This window comes from Phalacrocorax carbo, chromosome Z (genome assembly GCF_963921805.1).
Source record: "Phalacrocorax carbo chromosome Z, bPhaCar2.1, whole genome shotgun sequence".
NCBI lineage: Eukaryota > Metazoa > Chordata > Aves > Suliformes > Phalacrocoracidae > Phalacrocorax > Phalacrocorax carbo.
Genome location: NC_087548.1, coordinates 7,989,663 through 8,007,894, shown reverse-complemented (window position 1 = coordinate 8,007,894; position 18,232 = coordinate 7,989,663).

Here is an 18,232-nt window from a genome sequence, read left to right as displayed (position 1 = left end):
CATATTAACACCACTTTTAGCTAATACCTTTGTCGGTGGTTCCTTAAGTGTTCTAAATCACCCATTCACAACAGCAAGGTTGCCATCACTATCCCCAGGACCTGCTTAGGGAGGGCCATGAGGCTGATGGGGGGTTAAGACACAGCTCTACATCAGTAAGAGTGCTAGGCAACACGCTCTGTAACTGATCCTGACTGCACAGAGATTGCCAGTGTGCTGCTCCTTCCCTTTAACTCAGGCTAAGCCAGAAATCATTGCTGGTTTGGATTCACAAAGAGTTCCTAGTTTTTCAGGCGCACTCACAGAAAATTGCCTCTTCAGTTTTCCTAGGTTGTTGCAATGTCAGCTTGAGCCTAGTCCCATCCAGCTGCATCAGTCAAACTGAGCTCCACAACATGACATAACCTGACACAGCTGACACAGCCAGGTGTTACAAACCAATGGACACCATGGTTCACAAACTATTCAAATTACTTTCAGATACATATCCTACCTCTCTGCTCAAATCCTTCCCAGCTGTCTCTTTTCTCAGCTCCATATGAATCAGGGTTGAAGGAAAGAGAAGCGGGGGGAGATGGGGGGAAAAGAAGGAGGTGGGAGACAAAATATCCTGCCTGGCAAAAATAAAAGAATAAACTGAATTCCTGTAAACCATATTGCCTGCAAAATTAACTCTTTGAAGGAGGCTTGCCACAGCCTCTGAACTTCTTTCAGGCTTACTATGGGAGACTTGCAAATATCTCAGCTGTAAATGCACTTCTATTAGATTAAACTTTCATGGTCCGGAGTACTGGATATGGAAATAATAATAATAATAATGAAAAACTATCTCATGGTTATAAGGTGTTGCAAGATTAAAGACTTGTAGCATTTCTACAGACCTGGAAATAATCGAGCCTAGCAGCACCAAAGAGCCAGGCAGCCAGACTGGACATCTACCCATGCCTGGACAAATGATGTGGCTATAGCAAGTTGTGTCCCACTGAAGCCAGTGAGATGATCAGCTGGACCTACTGCTTGCCAGCACCAGCCTGGGGTGATGCTGGCCCAAAGTAAGACAGGCCTGGCAACCTCCGTTTTGCAGAACAGAGAATATCATTTGTGGAGATGAAGTGACTTGCTGAAGGTCATATAACAAGGCTGTGGCAGAGTCAAAAATTCAGGTATTAATTTAGTTATCTAGCTAGCCATCAATCACCTTGGGGGAAGGGGGAGGTTCAAACGCAGAAAGAGTGGCTAGATACCCGACTTCCAGTGAAGGTCAGTGAGTGCTGAATGCCTCATGTCTCCCATTACTGCGGGAAATCTCCCCCTCAGAATCTAAGTGCTAAAAAATGCCACTTCCCTCCTGAATATAAATCTCAGTGATTCTCTTCTGCTCTTAATTATAATGTTCTGAGGCAGAAGAAATAGGTTGGAAGTCGATGGATTTACACCTCCTTAGTCAAGAGCAGAATTCACCCTACAACCTTCATGTCTTTACTTTTATGTTTTGTCAAAAGCAAATAAAAATATGGGTGAAACCAGCACCATAGGCCATTAAGCAGCATTTTTGACTGGTCTTTAATGCAGCATGTGTAAGAGAGCCCACAGTCCTCCCCTGAGGTTTATGCTCCTTTTATCTATTACAGACGGTCTCTGTGGGATGCATCTCTCTGTTCCATTTTATTTGTAAGCAGAGACAAAGAGAGAAAGAGGGAGACAAAGAGAGAGAAAGAAAGAGGAAAAGAGAAATAATGAAAGGGAGAGAAGGAAAAAAAGATGAAAGAGAGAAAAAGAAGTAAAGTGAAACCCTAAATTTCTGAAATATCGGTTGCTCTGATATTTGTATGTGTATCTCCTAAAGAAACACAAAGAAGAAAAGCAAGCAAACAAAAAACCCCAACAACATTGTTCCTGGAGCAGCTGAACTAGCCGAGTACAGCGAACAGTATACAGGTGTCTTGTGCTGCTTTTATTCATTGTATAATAGGTGCCTACTGGAACGGGAGAAAAGGCATGAGAAGCTGTCCTTGTCTTTGCAGAGCATGAATAGCATTTATCTCAGTGCAGTGGGCATCGCCAAGTTGGGTTTTTGTCAACCTGTCAATTCTTCTTTTTTTTTTTTCCTTTTTTTTTTTTAACAGAAAGCAGAGTTCAGTAAATAAAGATAAATGATTGTGCTCCTTGTCTGCAGACCCTGGAGCTAAACTGAACAGGCCTCTTATGGTTTGGACCTGCTTCATTGACTGTTCAGACAGCCCAGTAATACGACAGATGTACCCAGCCGTTCCCTCTTCCCCGCTGTCCATTAGATTATGTTCATTTTGTCTGAGATGCCATTATAAGTCTCAAGGTCAAATAAGTCACAGAGAAGAAAGAGGAGGACTAATTTTTTTTCCTGCCGCCCTCCATGCATAAAGGCTCATTCGCAACTTGCAAAGCACATCGTCTTTTAAGGTGCACATACAGCTCAGCACAATTTATTGAAATAAAATGCAGGTGTAATATTCACCCAGAGGCCGTTCTGGCACGACAGCAGAGGAGACTTCTCAAGAATGATTTGGGCTGCTTTCCTAAATTTCTAATGAATTATTTGTAAGTAAAATTCATTAAGGAAGAGCATTCCAAAAAAAAAAAAAAAGAAAAAAGAAAAAAACCCCAACAAATATACAGAAAGGAGATCACAAGGTCCAAAGGCTGTTTTTCAAAGGACACTAGGCAAGTAACATGTACTGAGTAGAGTAGCTGAAGTGTGGAGGAGGGAAAGGAGGAAGGACAAGCAGCTCTGGGGTAAGGGTACTAAAGATTCTTCAGAAAAATACTTGTTAAAAATGTGAAGCTGAGTTTTATTCTTGGATACAGCAGGGTGTATATCACCCCATTGGACTCTTGGACTCTTAGGTAGTGACTAGAGATCCGCATCGTGTCTGAGAACAGAATTTCCGCTCCTGAGCCTGTAAGGGTAGAACTAAACAGTAATAAAGCAAGGACCAAATTTCTCTTTGTTATGGAAATCTATCTATTCTTCAAGGAAAATTGAAGAATGGTTACTAATTAACCACAAATAGTAGTAATTATGTAGTTAGCATGTATTGTGTTTTCTGGGAGCTTGCTTCTGAACAAGTGGGAAGATGTCCATTCAGTTCTGTGAATTTTGGACTATGTCTATACCTAAAGCTTGAGTCATTATGAAATTCAGGGTTAAGAAAAGGTTTGGGATTTTTTTTTTTTTTAAAGGAGATTACATTTGCCTTTTTTAGTCACTTTATCAGCAAGTTGTTAAATTTGGAGGAAAAAAAGAGAAATATTACTTAGGGCAAAATATCAAATAAGCAGATACCTCCCCCAAAAAATTCCCCATAACAACTGAAATTTCTAAAGCATTTTACCAGTTTCAGAATTCCTTTGACTTAATCACTATGTCTGTGAGGAAGGAAAGCATTACGGTTCAGATTTTGCAGATCAGAGATCAAGGCAAAGAGAGATTAAGGGACTCAGCAAACCTGCAGCTGGCTGATTATTGCAGAACCTGGAACTGCTTCTGCTTCTCCTGTGCCTCACATTTGAATCCTACATGTTGGGCAGTCCTACCTCTGCAGCCTGAGAAGAGGGCTGATACTAGGTAGGCAAGCTGGATTCAGGACAGCCGTGGGTAACTATTTTAAGAAATAAAAATAATAGACAGGTTTTTAAAAGGATGCTTAGAAATTAATTTTTAAGGGCAAGTTCTGAACCCCAGCTCATGTAAGGGGGAACCCAACTTGACCAAAAATCCAATAGCATTCAACGACTCAAAACTCCTGACTCTCCAAACCTGGCCCTTTAGAAAGTTGGAGTAAGAACCAGGCTCAGATAAGGAATACAGAGGTGTTTTAGAAAAGCAGCATATATGACTATATTTACATAAAATTTAAGTAACTTTAAAAGTCTACTATAGTTTAATTTTTCTTAAAAGATAAAAAAGAAAAAAAAGAGAGGCTGAACTGGTAGTAGTCCCAGAGAGATACTTCATGCTTGCGGCATGCGGAGATGCTCGTTCCTGGCTGTGCTTTCCAAGGCTGCTGCGTGTGTCGGGGCAGAGCCACGCTGGTGCGCGCAGGGAGGCTCAGCCCGCCTTGCCCCCGCTCCGCGTTTGCCAGACGTAAACCAGCTCTTGCCCAAAGCCCCATAACGGGGCTGCTCTGTAGCTTGAGCTAATAACTCTTCCTTTGTTAGGACTGTAGAAGCAAAGAAGCCTGAGGGAAGCATGAGGAAATGCTGAGCAACTGAGAGACTCTCAGAGGCCAGCCTCGTGCTTCAAAAACATGTACGGCAAAAGTAGCTGCTTTGCCCTTTCATAGGTTACCATGTCCATAAGCCCCCGTGGTCTGGTCAAGACTTTACTCTTCCCCACTTCAGCTCCCCATGGGAAGTCTTAACATCAACTTCTTTGCAAGGCTATTTTGGTCTTTGCAGTTACATGCTATACTGATGAGCGTAGATTATTCCTTAGGGGTGTGAAGAAGGACCGCTTTATAGACACTTTCCTCACCCTCTGCATGCAAGATTAAACACAAGTCAATATGAAGTATGCAGGGTTAGAAAGAATAGAGCCATAAGATTTTTAAAATATGAATCCACTCAAGTGAAACATAGACTAAAGTCTTGCAAATGCATTTTTGAGTGTGCTGCATTACTTCCCCATCGAGAGTTCTCCACATGATCCCTTGAGATATGCGGTCCTCTGAAGCCTGTAAAATTATTCTAATCAGCATTTGCTTAGCACTTCAGAAGTTCTGGCAAACACAAGCTAATTAATTCTCACAGTTCCCCCAGCGAAGGAAGATCTCATTTTGTTGATGGTAGCACAGAGGCAAGGATAGTTTAAGTAACGTGCCCAAGGCCATATTTTGGGTTAGTGTCTGGCACAGAATTGAAAGTTTGTGACTAACTACAAAATCGGGCCACCCCTTCTATGACTCAAGAACATCAGATGCCACCCAAGGTATCTGATGGAGTCAACTAACTTTCCACTACATTGTGCTTAGATCTAAACACAACATAAGCCTTGAGAGCATTTCTGCCTGCAGGTATCTGAAAGAAGATGTTTCTCTTCGTTGACTGCACAGGAAAATTGTGCACAGACTTGAGTATCTTAAAATGTAGAGGCCTGTTAGCTGGGAGAAGTGCATCCATGGCCTTTGCTTTTGTGGGGAATTATGTGATACAGAGATCGGGAGGAAAAGAGTGGGAAAGGGAGGTTATGCATCAGTCTTTCTTCTTAACAGCTTTCCTTTTTATAGTCGTGAGATTAAATTGGGTGTGCTTCATGTTTTTCCTCTGTATATGTGACATAAACTACTGGACGAGGCAGCAAAAACTCAGGAAAAAAAATCCTGGAAATCAGGAGTTGTTCAGGGTGTGAAACAGAGGACTGGAGCTGTGAGAACACGTGGTGGGTCATGTTGCATAATGTGTATCATATTATACCAGGGTCAGGATCATAAATTCCTAATTTTCAGAAATACTTAGAAATATTAGGAAAGTAAACACAAAGTAAAACTCCCATCATGATGATATCAAGTAAGTGCTATTCACGAACTGTTTGTCTATTATTAATTTGTTCTGAAAAGACTAGAATAGACTGTTTAAAGTTTGTCAAGGAAATGGATTTCCTGACCTCCCCCAACCCCACCCATTTTTCAAATAACTTTCACAGGTTTGACTAAACAGGCATTGAGGGATGCCCTTTGTGAGTAGAGAGCTGAGCAAAGATCACCCCCAGTGTAATATGTGTTAATAAATATCTCCTTCTGGTGGCTTGGTGTGGTAAGGAGACAAGTGACTTCCTGGATGAATCTTTCTAAGGACTGCATAAAAGAAGGGATAAGAGTGGTTGAGTAGGCACTGAAATTTCTAGGTAGGGATAACTATATCCCTTTTGTGAAAACAAAACAAAACAAAACAAAACAAAACAAAACAAAACAAAACAAAACAAAACAAAACAAATAAAATAAAATAAAATAAAATAAAATAAAATAAAATAAAATAAAATAAAATAAAATAAAATAAAATAAAATCCAACCAATGTTTCCATTTCAATTTAGGCTTGAAGTTAGAATTCTGTTAAAATATATAGTAAAACAACCTGGGGAAAAATCTAAATATTTCTATGTATCATTTCAAAGCTTTTCTTCACTGTAAAGATTTTGCTTTCAAAATTTCTTTATACAAAAAACATTGTGAACAATATCCTTTTTTACACAATAGTGTTATTTTTACAGTGCCCTATTTTTCAAAGAAGGAAGTTGATAAAATCAGCCATTTTCTATCAAGAGTTACCCATGAAAAAACCTTTAAGGGCACAGGGCCAAAGCTATGCCCGTTATATCTTGAACCCTCCACTGGTAGGGATTGTTGTGATATCACTGAAATGAAGGACTGGTTTCAATCTGCAGAAAAACCTACATGTTTTGACCCACTTGGTTAGTACCTTTATGTACTAAGGAGGGATACAGAGGAATACAGAAGGAGACGGAAGCGTGTGCATAAAAGAAACATTATCTTCCCAAGGCAAGTAATATTAAAGATTGAACGAGAAAAGAGTCTATGTTTTCTACAGCTTAGTGCTATTTCCATTGGACGGTGCTTCAGTGTTTTGCTCTTTATTTACGTTTTTTTTCCTGGTTACACTGGGGAAATAGAGAAGTTCTCTCCTTACTTTTTTCTTTATACTATGACCACAGCCAGACCTTGCTGAAAAGTGCTGTCATGTGGTTCATGTGGCCGGTGCTGTATTATTACATTTCCGGTTAGAACATAAAGCCGAGAAATACAATGCATGAAACTGGAGTATCTCGAACATATAGGAGAATATGAGAAGAACTGGAAGTGGAAACCCCTATTAGTTGGTACTGTCATCCGCATCTATTTGAATATCCAGCATTACATGTGAATACTATCCCAGGCTCTAACAGAGATTAGGATTTTTTCTCTCTGATATTTTACCTTTCTCAGTTTCGTGTTCTCATCCCTACATAAGGCTGTAAAGATACCTCTTGTGATATTATTTCACCTTTATGATGCTTGCAGCTAATTACTAGTTGGTTTTCGTAGGGATAATATTTTGCTGTAGGTGGGTACCAGAAAAGGGAAGTCCAGCCAAACCAGGCAAATGACCTAAACTTCTCCTCCTGCAAGAGGGATAAATGTCATCTGATGGAAATGAAACTTCAACAGACTCATATTAGAAACTAAAAAATGATCTGTGCTTCAATCTTTTGAGCAAAAATTAACGTCAATGAATGCTCAATGCATAATAACTACACAGTGTTTTTTTCATTATGCCAGTGGTTTACGAATCCAAAGAGCTGCACTTACATCATGTAATTTGTTTTCCTAAGACGACTCGAAGAAGAAAAATGTCAAGTAATTATATACTTGTTACTCTCAGGAATTTTCATTCCAGGCTCAAGATGAAGACTAATACAAGAATTTGGGAAATAGTCTATAATTTCTGTTCACTTATTTGATGTAGTTTACCTTTATTGCTATGGTGTTTTAATTGATAATTCAATAGAATATTTATATTCTGTCTTATGGTTGCTGCACTAATTCTATTAATTCCTGGAGTGGCTACACGACATTCTGTTAGAATCATTATTTTCTTTTTAATAGAATATAGTAACAGACAGCAAGTGACTCGGCATACGTTAGATTGTTCCATTTATTGAAAATCAAGATACTGTATTTGCTCTATTATAATAATGAAGTTGATGATTTCCAATCTGTTTAATAAGCTGTTTCTGCATCTGAATATTTATATTAAATCAACCAGCTGGTGAGATCACATCATTGTTTTTACTCAGAAATGTATACCAATTATTAACAGTAAATGTGCTGTCTGCTTTTTGCTTCAGGCAGGGCCACAGGAATTCTCATGCCCACCCCATGCAAATCAAATACTTGGAGTTCAGCCTTACCATTTTAATTTTAAAATTCCAGCTACAGATATTTACAAAATTGCACAGAAACACCCCTTGGGGAAACTGAGGCATAAGATAATCACAGAGCAGGTGTCAAAATGGACTTCACTCCTCTCTAAACCTTCAATACCACCATACATTTGCCCATAAACACTTGAATGGTTGCTCTCTATCATGTGGCAATAAGAATAGCTTAACAAGAGATGGTGTGACATCATCTAGCCCATCCGCCTATGTCACTGTTCTGTTGTTCATTATAATGCTTTATGTGGGTATGCTGTGAGTAACTTGGAACCAGCTGTTTGTGCTAAAATGTGTTAAAACTTTTGGTTCTTCACTTCTTCACACTGTTGGGGATCTAATCTGTCCATTGCTGACCTTCATCTGCCCCAGTTCTGATTCAGCTGGATATATTCTTGTGCGCCATGGGTTTAATTACGGACATGCTCCCACACTGAAGTCTGGGACTTGAGACTCCAGATGTATGCAGTCACCGAAAACAAATGCTGAAGGGTCAAAACTTTCTTGGTAGATCTCTATATAATTTGGTGGATCTGAGGTGACTTCCACCACTGAAGGATGGATCAGCTGGGTATGCGAGAAGCAGATATTATTTGTTTTAAGCAAATTTGCTAAACAAAAGAACTGCCAGGAGAGCAATGGTGAGTTTTCAGTAAGCCATTGGGGCATTTTAGGCAGTGAGAAAATCTTATTTATAAATTCATAGAGAGAAATGGCAGAACAGTGTTTTGGTGCTATTTCTGTGCCCTTTTCAAAGAAGCCTATGGACATGCAAAGGGGTGGAACTGGCAGAGCTCTGAAGAAACTTAATAGGCTATAGAAATTACTCCCAAAAGCTACAGGATTTATTAGAGAGTTATTTCTTCTCCACAGGTTTCTTTGAACCATGTCATAGAAGACTATTTCACTATATGTTTGATTTTACGAAACGGTTTTATAAAATTATATAAGAAAGTTTGTAATTTTCTATGAAACCCTATAGGATTTTTCCATAGGGAAATATATCTGTGTACATGCAGGATATGACACTGCACAAAAATTGCTAATGAAAAATTTAACTCTGGGTACTTCTTTAAGAACTAATGAGAGTAAGACTACTCAGGAGTAAGTGCAAAGTATCCAGTAAAGTGCCACCCTGGATAACACTGTGACTTGGGGAGAGAAACAAAACAAAACAAAAGAAGCAGCCTGTGAATATTTATGAGTTGATCCTATGACTTATCTCCGTATTGACATTTTCAAGTTAAAAAACATTTGACTAAAGGAAAATGGCTAGTTCTCAGCAGCAACAGCAACATTCTGCAAATTTCCTAGCCTAGAGGCAGCATGCAGAAAGAAGTAAGAGCAAATGATGTATACTTTGATGTAATGTGTAACCTGGGGGGACTGCCAGCCAAAATGGGGGGAGGGGGATATGAAAAATTAAAATGAAACAGGAGAGTAGGTCGCTGCCTGTAGGATGAAGTTTAATCTCTCAGTACCATTAACAATAAGAATGGAAGGATAATGGGGAGAGGGCACCAGCAAAACAAATGGCTCTTTGTTCTGTTGGTTTAAAATTGTTTATTTTAGATGGTTTCAAGTAATTAAAGGAAATTGCAGTCTCTAACTATAAGAGAGATCGTTAAAGAAAGTTTGGCAGGGGAAAAAAAAAAAGATAAAGTTCATTGTCCCAATTAGACGAGAAGTGTTTTGCTGGTGGAAGCCACCCAAGAAAACCTGGAGGGAAAACAGAGGGAACAGGAATAATCACAGCAACAGCCCAGAGAATCAGACTGAAAATCAGTCCAGGGAAAAAAATACACATTGATTTATAGCTTCACAGACAAAGGCAAATGGCGGGTTGTGTAAATCACATCAGACAGAAACTTACCATTATTGTTATGCAAAACTAGGAAACTACACTGTCAGGAACTTAAGGCTGCTAATGTCAGCGCTAATCCTATGAAGAGAAGCAATGTGCTGAAGTATGTAAATAGCTCCATTGTCTTCAAAAAGGCCTCACAGGTTTCAAGTTAAGCACATGCTTAAGTATTTGCAAGATGATAGCCCCAATAAAATAAAAGTTATGTTCTGTTTTCCTAACTAGGCAAATTAACAGTCTCCATTTTGCATAGTATAGTTAGCATCAGGGGGTTTGGGGTTGGTATTTTTTCTATCACTGAAAAAGAGTCATCATAAAAATAAAATAGCTTGGAAAATCAGAGGATGTATACTAACAATTTCTTAAACTTGTCACTCATTTAGTGTTGATTACTGTTATGGTACATCCAATAGTTTGTCTTACAAGCTTGGGATCAGATTCTTCTGCACATGGGAAGTATATAACCTGCAAGTGAGTAATGCAGTGTGTCTAACCCAAAGAGGACAGGGCTCTGCTAGAGACCCTGGGTAACCTGTGCTTTAGCACATTTGGAGGACCATGTTTCAACCTTTTGCTGTAGCCTGAAATGCTGCTTTACAAAGGCACTGCCTTTGCCCCTTCCTTGTATGTGCATTGAGGAGAGAGGAGGCTGGTCTTGTTTTGCTTTGGAAGCCAACAGGAGTTAGCAGATGTAGGGATATGTTCACACCAAGGTTTCCTGTGTGTTTTTATAAAATGCTGCTGGATGGAGTAGCAGCTAGGAACATCTGTGATGTCAGTGGGTCATGGGAGGAGTTGCAACATGGTTTTCTGGTCTCCAGTTTGTCTTACTATGACTTCTAGGCACTTGGACTAGATGATTGATGTAGGTCCCTTCCATCTGAAATATTCTATTCTATTCTATTCTATTCTATTCTATTCTATTCTATTCTATTCTATTCTATTCTATTCTTGCAAGCTGTGAAGAATAAAGGCTTTCACTCAGTCTAGTAATTCAGGTGAGCTTTGTCGTTCCAAAGCATACCCTGAGGATACTTTAGAATAAAAATAAAGCACCAGCATCATCACACATTACTGTTATTCAGCTAAACCAGGTCTACACTCAGCTCTAGAAGTTAGACATAACCAGAGAAGCATGTTATGAAGTAAGGAACATCACTGGCTAAAATAAATGCTTTAATTATCTTATCTACAGTTGTTACAGTGGCCTTGGAGCATCAGAGAATTTGGTAAGGTTGCTGCCCTTGAGGGAGGGTGTTAGTGACACACTGGGTAACTGTAACTGGATGGAAGGGCAGAGAATCTTTCTCCAACTGTCCATTTGCTGCTGACCCCATTCAGCTCTGATTTATTGTATACAATTATTTTGCATTTGGCCTCTCTCCGAGCTGCGAGGCCAGACAATGATCTTCCTTGCTGCCTGCACACACTGAAAAAGGGCCCTTGCTTTCAAAGACCACACAGCTTTCCCAGTATGGTGGGTATTATTATAGTTGTAAAGATCAAGGTAAAGGAGGTGGCAGTCTCCTTCCCGTGTTGTCCGTAAAGTTTCACTGTGCAAAGTTTTAATTGGCTTTCAGAGCAGACTCTTCAAGCAGCATTACTCTCAGCTTGCACATTTAACAAAGGAATTAACTCTTGCATTGCAATCTCAGCTGTGATAAGAGGTGCTTAGTCTGAGCTGCCAAAGAAACAATGGTGCTTACCACTGCTCAGGATTTATCCAAGTGTATGAATATCAAAGGTATTTTTTGCCTATCCAACATATTTCAAAGCCCTTTTTAAACTTACTCTCCAATATGTCCTTGTAGCACCCTGTGATTATCAGCAATGAAAATGAGAGTATATGATAGTATATCATAGCAGCATTTCTTGGAACATGGATCGCAGGATCAAGGAACCCTACTATTATTGTTATTATCACTTGCATTGCTGTAGCGTATGTAGGCCATGGTCAAGCATCCCAGTCTTACTGCAGCAGGTGATACAAATCCAGAACAGAAAATAGGTGGTTGCTGCCACAGACAACCCACAAGCAAACTCTTCGGTTTACCTAAATCTTTAGACTTACCTGACTGTAAGGGGAGAGACAACAGATGGAGGCTGCAAACAGATGGAGAAGCACAAAGTAACACTGAGACAATCATGATAATTGTAATAGGCAACATGCACAGCACACTAGGTACCTTGCCATTGCCATTACCCTGTTTTATCGCCAGGGAAATAAAGGCATGGGAAAACAGACTGTGCGGGGCTGCAAAGGGCAGGGCTCATGATACTTCATTTTAGATGTCTAGTCTAGTCTTTACATATCTAATAATGTAAGAGATGTCTGGGTGTCCTATAAAACCAGTGGATAGCGACAGGCAATTCCAGAGTCACATTGATTTTTAACCCATTCTGGGGATGGGATAAAAGTGCCTCTGGAGGTGCCTGTCTAATCAGCAGGTGGCACCGAGTAGTCTCCTTGGCAGGCGAGGAGACAACTCTTCTTGTCTAGAAGTGTATTTTAAGGAGTAAATTTTAGCAAAACAAATCCAATCAACTGGAAAAATTAAGACTAGCAGCCAGCAGTACCTGGTCTTCTTCACAATGTTGCATACAGGCACCTGAAAAACTGCTGAGGCAGTTTAAAGTATACATTTCAAAACAAGGAGAATAAAGCCATAGAAAGAAATGTCACTTCCTAATACAGGTCCTTCGGCCATTCCATGGGTAAAACAGATTGATAGGAATTGAGGTATGTACACACACACACATACTTATCTCTTTCCAATTAAGAAGGAAAAATATAGAATCTGCTGGGTTGAACAGGAGCACTAGTGAATTATCTAGTCCATCTTTTTGCCTGGGGCAAGACTGATTTAATTATCTCTAACACTTCTCTGATGGATGAGTGTCAAACCTTCCCTTGACTATCTCCAATGAAGGTGATCTGACTACCTCCCTTGGGTGACTTGCTTCATTGCCTTAAATGTACTAGTAGTTATGAAGTTTTTCATAACAGTCAACCTAAATATTCAGTGCTTCATCCAGAACCTATCACTCCTTTTTTTTGTTCTCACTGACTAATGAGGATAATTGGTTCCTCTCCTTTTTCAGGGACATGCCTTTATGTGTTTATGGACATTCATCATGACTCCCTTTAGTCTTTTCCTCTCCAGACAGGACGTGCCTGGTTCTCTGAAACTTCAGTGGTAAGAAGCCTGAGGCAGAAAGATGAACGTGTTGCGAAATGCAGAAATACAGGCATTTTTTAAGGTAACAAGGAAGACTGAGCATTTCACATTGCCATAGATTCAAGAACTGACTTTCACAACTATAAGAGGTGGGAAGCTAAACCAGGAAATAAAACTGAAATGAGCAATGAATGCAAAATATCGCTCATCTGTAGGGGATACCACATGAAGATTCCTGCCAAAGTATAGCACAAACAGGAGTTCTGCCACCACCCATACCCATCTGCATAAAGACAGGGCTCTGTTGATCAACCTCATAAGCAGTAAGTTGAAGAGCAAAAGTGAATTCCCGAGTGTATCTTCCCAATATGAATAAAGTTTGCATAGCTAAGACTGGTTGCTTTGTGACCCTTCCACCTGCTAGAATTTACACTGGCCTCTCCTCATCTCTGATTTAATTTTGAAAAGCAGACAATGGGTTCTTCACAAAGAGGCATTTAAAAGGTTAAAAGGGGAGAAGAACACTAATAAAGCCTTTGTATTTTATTCTGTCATGTGGGTTAGCTGTCCCCCAGCCTATTCAGTCTGAAATGGCATCAATGTTCCATAGAGACCAATTCATCCTCCTGTTCCTGAAGTGCAAACAATTCTTAGAATAAAACAGCACCAGAAAGTGAGACGAAAATCTCTGTGGGGCTGCCAAAAGCCTAGCTTCATGCAGCGAAATCACCAGACTTCAAAACAGGAAGGAGGGGTGGTTAACTCAGGCCTCAACCGATGGTTAAGGCACTGGATGTGGAATTCTGTCAGAGGTATTTAGAGGGTCTCTATTTCTACAGCACTGAGCTTGTTACAGTCTTTATAGTGTTCATTTTCACAGCATTATTATTCCTGCTTCATGGCTGGTGAATTTAGGCAAACTAAGAGTAGGACCCAAATTTTCAGAAGGACTTGTTCAGATTTCACATAGCTTTGGGTAATCAGTGGTACTCTGGCTCCCAAACTCTTGTCACAAGCCAAGCTCCAGCCTGAAAAGCTCTGGAAAATCTTTCTACTGTAACTTGAATTATTTCCACTGTCTGAGACTCTCCTTTTAGCAAGGTAACATTCCCACATCATCACCAGCTGAAAGAAAAATATGCTTACACCTCAGACAACCCCATACAAACCTCCAGAGCCTAACTGAAACTACCAGCAAAGATTGGGATGGAACTGAAACACTGTGAAAGGTGAACTGTATCAGCTGATGTGTGGCCACATACCCCTTCTGATACCTCTGCAATGCTGGTGTTTCTTCCTATCTTTGTTTTTCATGTACCTGAAAGCCAGACTGAAGAACATACTTCTAGAAGAGGATTTACAACTGATGGTCTTATGTAGAGCAAGGCAATGGTTTGGCCAGGGGTGGATGGCTGTCTGATAAAGCTGAGTACCAAAACTATTACCCTGGTAGGATCCCTTCCTTAGGCCAATATCTCTTCCAAAGTCTGACAATCTCAGGTTTTACTGACACGGGGTTAATTCAGATGTAGATCACATGACGGCTAAGTATCTGTGTGAATATACTTTCAGCTACCATAAATAGTATATCACAGAGATGACAACTAAAGCAAGGTGTTCCTAATCCCTTATTGGTATCACAGTGTCTGTACCTACCTTGCCATGAAATCAGCAATTGGCCTCTACCCATACTTTTGCTTCCACAAGTAAAACTGCTGTTTTGAAGAAAGAGAGGCTGAGGCAAGCTGGCAAAATGAATCCTTTACTTTATCAGAAAGCTATAAATGGCTGCTGGGAATTCTTTAGAGATTACCCACTGGCTGGATATCACAGCTTCATACTGAAGAAGCAGATCTTGACTGTTGACATTTGTTATTAATGCTGAAGAGTAAAATGCCTATGGTATTTTTATTTTGTATTTGTGTATCCCTAATGCCTCGTCTGCTGCATCCTGGGCTCTATCATGCTCTCACTGACGTCAATAAGGGTCTTGCCAATAGATAGGAGGCTCCCCATTGGCTATTTCTGCAAACTGTGTATGAATCTACTCTTATTTCTCAGGGCTTATCTGATTATGATTGGGAAAATCATTTTCCTGACTTGGTACTTGCAATGACCTGTCTTTACTGAGCATGAGTCATGAACAAAGTGTTGTTTTAGGTCTTGTCCTGCCTTGTAATGAAGAACATTCAGTAGTGTTAATATCTTATTTTCTAAGACTTGTTTTTTATATATATACTGGAGTACATGGAAGTTCTTTTGACAGTGCAGTCTGATACAGACTCTAGGGTCTTTCTTAGCTAGATCTTTTAACTAGGTGTCTTCCCACTCTTCCCCTGGAGAGGGGAGGAGAATGCGTCATTAAGACAAGTCACACAAATTTTTTATTAAAAACACTTTCCACTGCTGTGAGGTTTGCAAGCTTGAACAAGAACTTCAGCTAAAACATATGACCTGAATGAGTCAACACTAAGAAAAAAAAAAACATGGCTTGAAAATGGGAACAAAGTTTTGAGACTCCAAGACTTGTAAAATGGGTTTTTCTTTCTACAAAAGTGAGTTAAATGATGGGAAAAGGCGACAGATGAATAGTTCCACAGGCACATGTTCCCCTGCTAGTCCCCAAGCATGAGTAGAAGGAGGAGAAGTTGCACATTTTTCCATAAGATTGCTTGACCTGAGGGCTTTCACCCTTTTCAGGAATGATGGCGCCTGACAAGTAGTATATCTTCAGATGTGAGCTCAGTTTTTGGCTTCTTCCAGAGACTGTCCAAAAGCAATTCAGTTAGGACCAAATGGTAGAAGCCTGGAGAAGCAAAGCCAAGTTTCTGCCCATGAAGGCCACCGAAGTGTTGGTAGGATTTTCAATGAAAGGGTTGTGTCAACCCTTTTTAGGTTGTCCCCACAATGTCATAAACGTCAGTCAGATTTTACAAGCTTTTCACTGAAAGATTTACTTAATTATGGATATGCATCCCCTTTCAGAGGGGAAGAAGTGTTGTGGGATATAGAACACCATGACAGAGGAAGAAAAGAAACAATCTAGTTATTAAAACATGGGTCTGAGCCCCAAACTATGCAGATTCAGTTCTCAGATAATTAGCTCAGATTCCTCCTGTGATCTTGTTTCTTTGTTTCTCTCCCTCATTGTTCATCATCTGTACAATGAGGATTATAGCTCCTCTGATACCTTGTGAATTTGGACTGTAAGAAAGTCATGTGTCACTGGCAACAAAATGTACCATGCTGGGCATTTTTTCTTGTATTTGTCACACCCGAATTTGTCTGGCATGTCCTTGCACTTCCTTGATTAAGCACTACAGTATTTCACTGGATCAGTGAATAAATCAACCTTCATTTTATCCTCATGGTTTCCATAGATTTTCTCAATTTCTGTTAAAAACCAACCAGTTAAGGTTTGGGGATATTTGGCATGAGCTCAGAACAGCACCAATCATTCTCAGGCCAGCTCAAAGCTCTCTCTTACCTGTAAAACGCTTAGTTCTTGACTGTCTATTGATGGAGTGAGTACTTTTTAAAAAGTCTGTGGAGTGTCTCACAGATTCACGTACCCACAGATGAATAGGACTTATGAACTTTCCTCTTTCCTTCTAGAAATTTGGAAGTAGACTGAGTGCCAAAGATCCCAGCTCAATCTGATCTTAACTGCAAGTGAATGTTAATGCTATACCTGAGCACCTTCAAATCGTGGAGATTATTTTTGATGCCAGCCCAACACCAGGACTCAGCTCTACCCTAAAAGTCATTTTGGATGATCAGCATCTCTGTCATTCTTGCAGCTACTGGAAAGCTCTTTGATCTCTACAGCAATTCTGAGTTTGTCATTTTCCTATTTACTCAGATGCTTTCCCATAATCTCTCTTCCAGATGTGTCAATCAGCAAGACAACCAACACAAAGTTTTTTTGCCCTCCAAACTTATTTTAGTATCTCTGATGCTTACTTACACTTGTATATACAAATTAATTTAACATATCTGGGGGATTTCTGTTGTATGGATACAACATATTTTTCTTTTTTTTGCTATCCAGCTTGCCCTTGTTTTTCCCCTTTGATGTGTAATAATGAGGTGGCACAGGGGAAATGTCTTTAATCAATTGCAGAAACTTATAGCACTATCAGGATTGCATGCATCTAGAAACACTTTATCACTGTCTCTTTCCAGCGTTCATAATTCTGATATATCTGGTGTACCAGTGTCATGTCATTCTATTACATTAAACAATCTAACATAACAACTGAACGCAGTGAAATGATGAAATGCTGGCCCGCTTCAGAAAATATAAAAAGATAATACACTTGTTTTCATCTAGGAAAGCTGCTCTTAGTTCATTCTGTGGCTTTACATGATTAGAGGGAGAGCTAGATAGGCAGGTAGACAGACTAAACCTGATCACACCGTATCTGGGGAAATGCAGCTTAGGTTTCTCACCTTTAGCGTGTCCACTTGCAAGCATGATAGAAGTGGAAAGTTTTCTTGTCTTCTTTAATTACAAAAAAGACTGGAGATCAGAAAAACCTATTGTAGCTCTCTGATTCTGGACTGGTTTGTGTATTTGTATATTCATATTTTGTATACTCATTCCAACAAATGTTTCTTCTTAAAGTCTTCAGACCTACATTCTCCTCAGACCAGATACTTTTATTCATACTGCATCTTTCCTTACTTTAGATATATTCCTAATGGAAATTATTTTATTGCAGTCAAAAGCCCAACTATAACTCATCTAGCCACCTCGAGATAGTTTTGATTTAGCTGCCTGTGTCGTGCTGCATGTCAGAGCTCAGCAGCACTACTGTCACAGTATTTATTTCACCCCTTTTTGCTCCTCTGGCAGGGTTTACAGCCCACACCAAACTTTAAACTAACATGGCTACGTGGTTGTTGTATTTGACAGCCACTCCCAAGCTAGCCCAGAGCCACACAGCTGCCAACCACATCTTTGTCTGCAGCGGAGACATGTAAAAATGCCTTAGATGTAATTTAACACTCAGCAACATAAACATTGTGTATGGGCAGATTCTAAGGATGGATTTATATACAGTTATTCATCTATATAGTTGGCAGTGGTGAATCTAGAAAATTTCAGCAAATACCATCAGGCTGGGAAGAGGGCTGTATTGTATGTGATAAAGTTCTGTCAAAATTTTATGTGTGCAGGATATATTTTTCACCCACTTCAGTGACTGACTTCACTATAT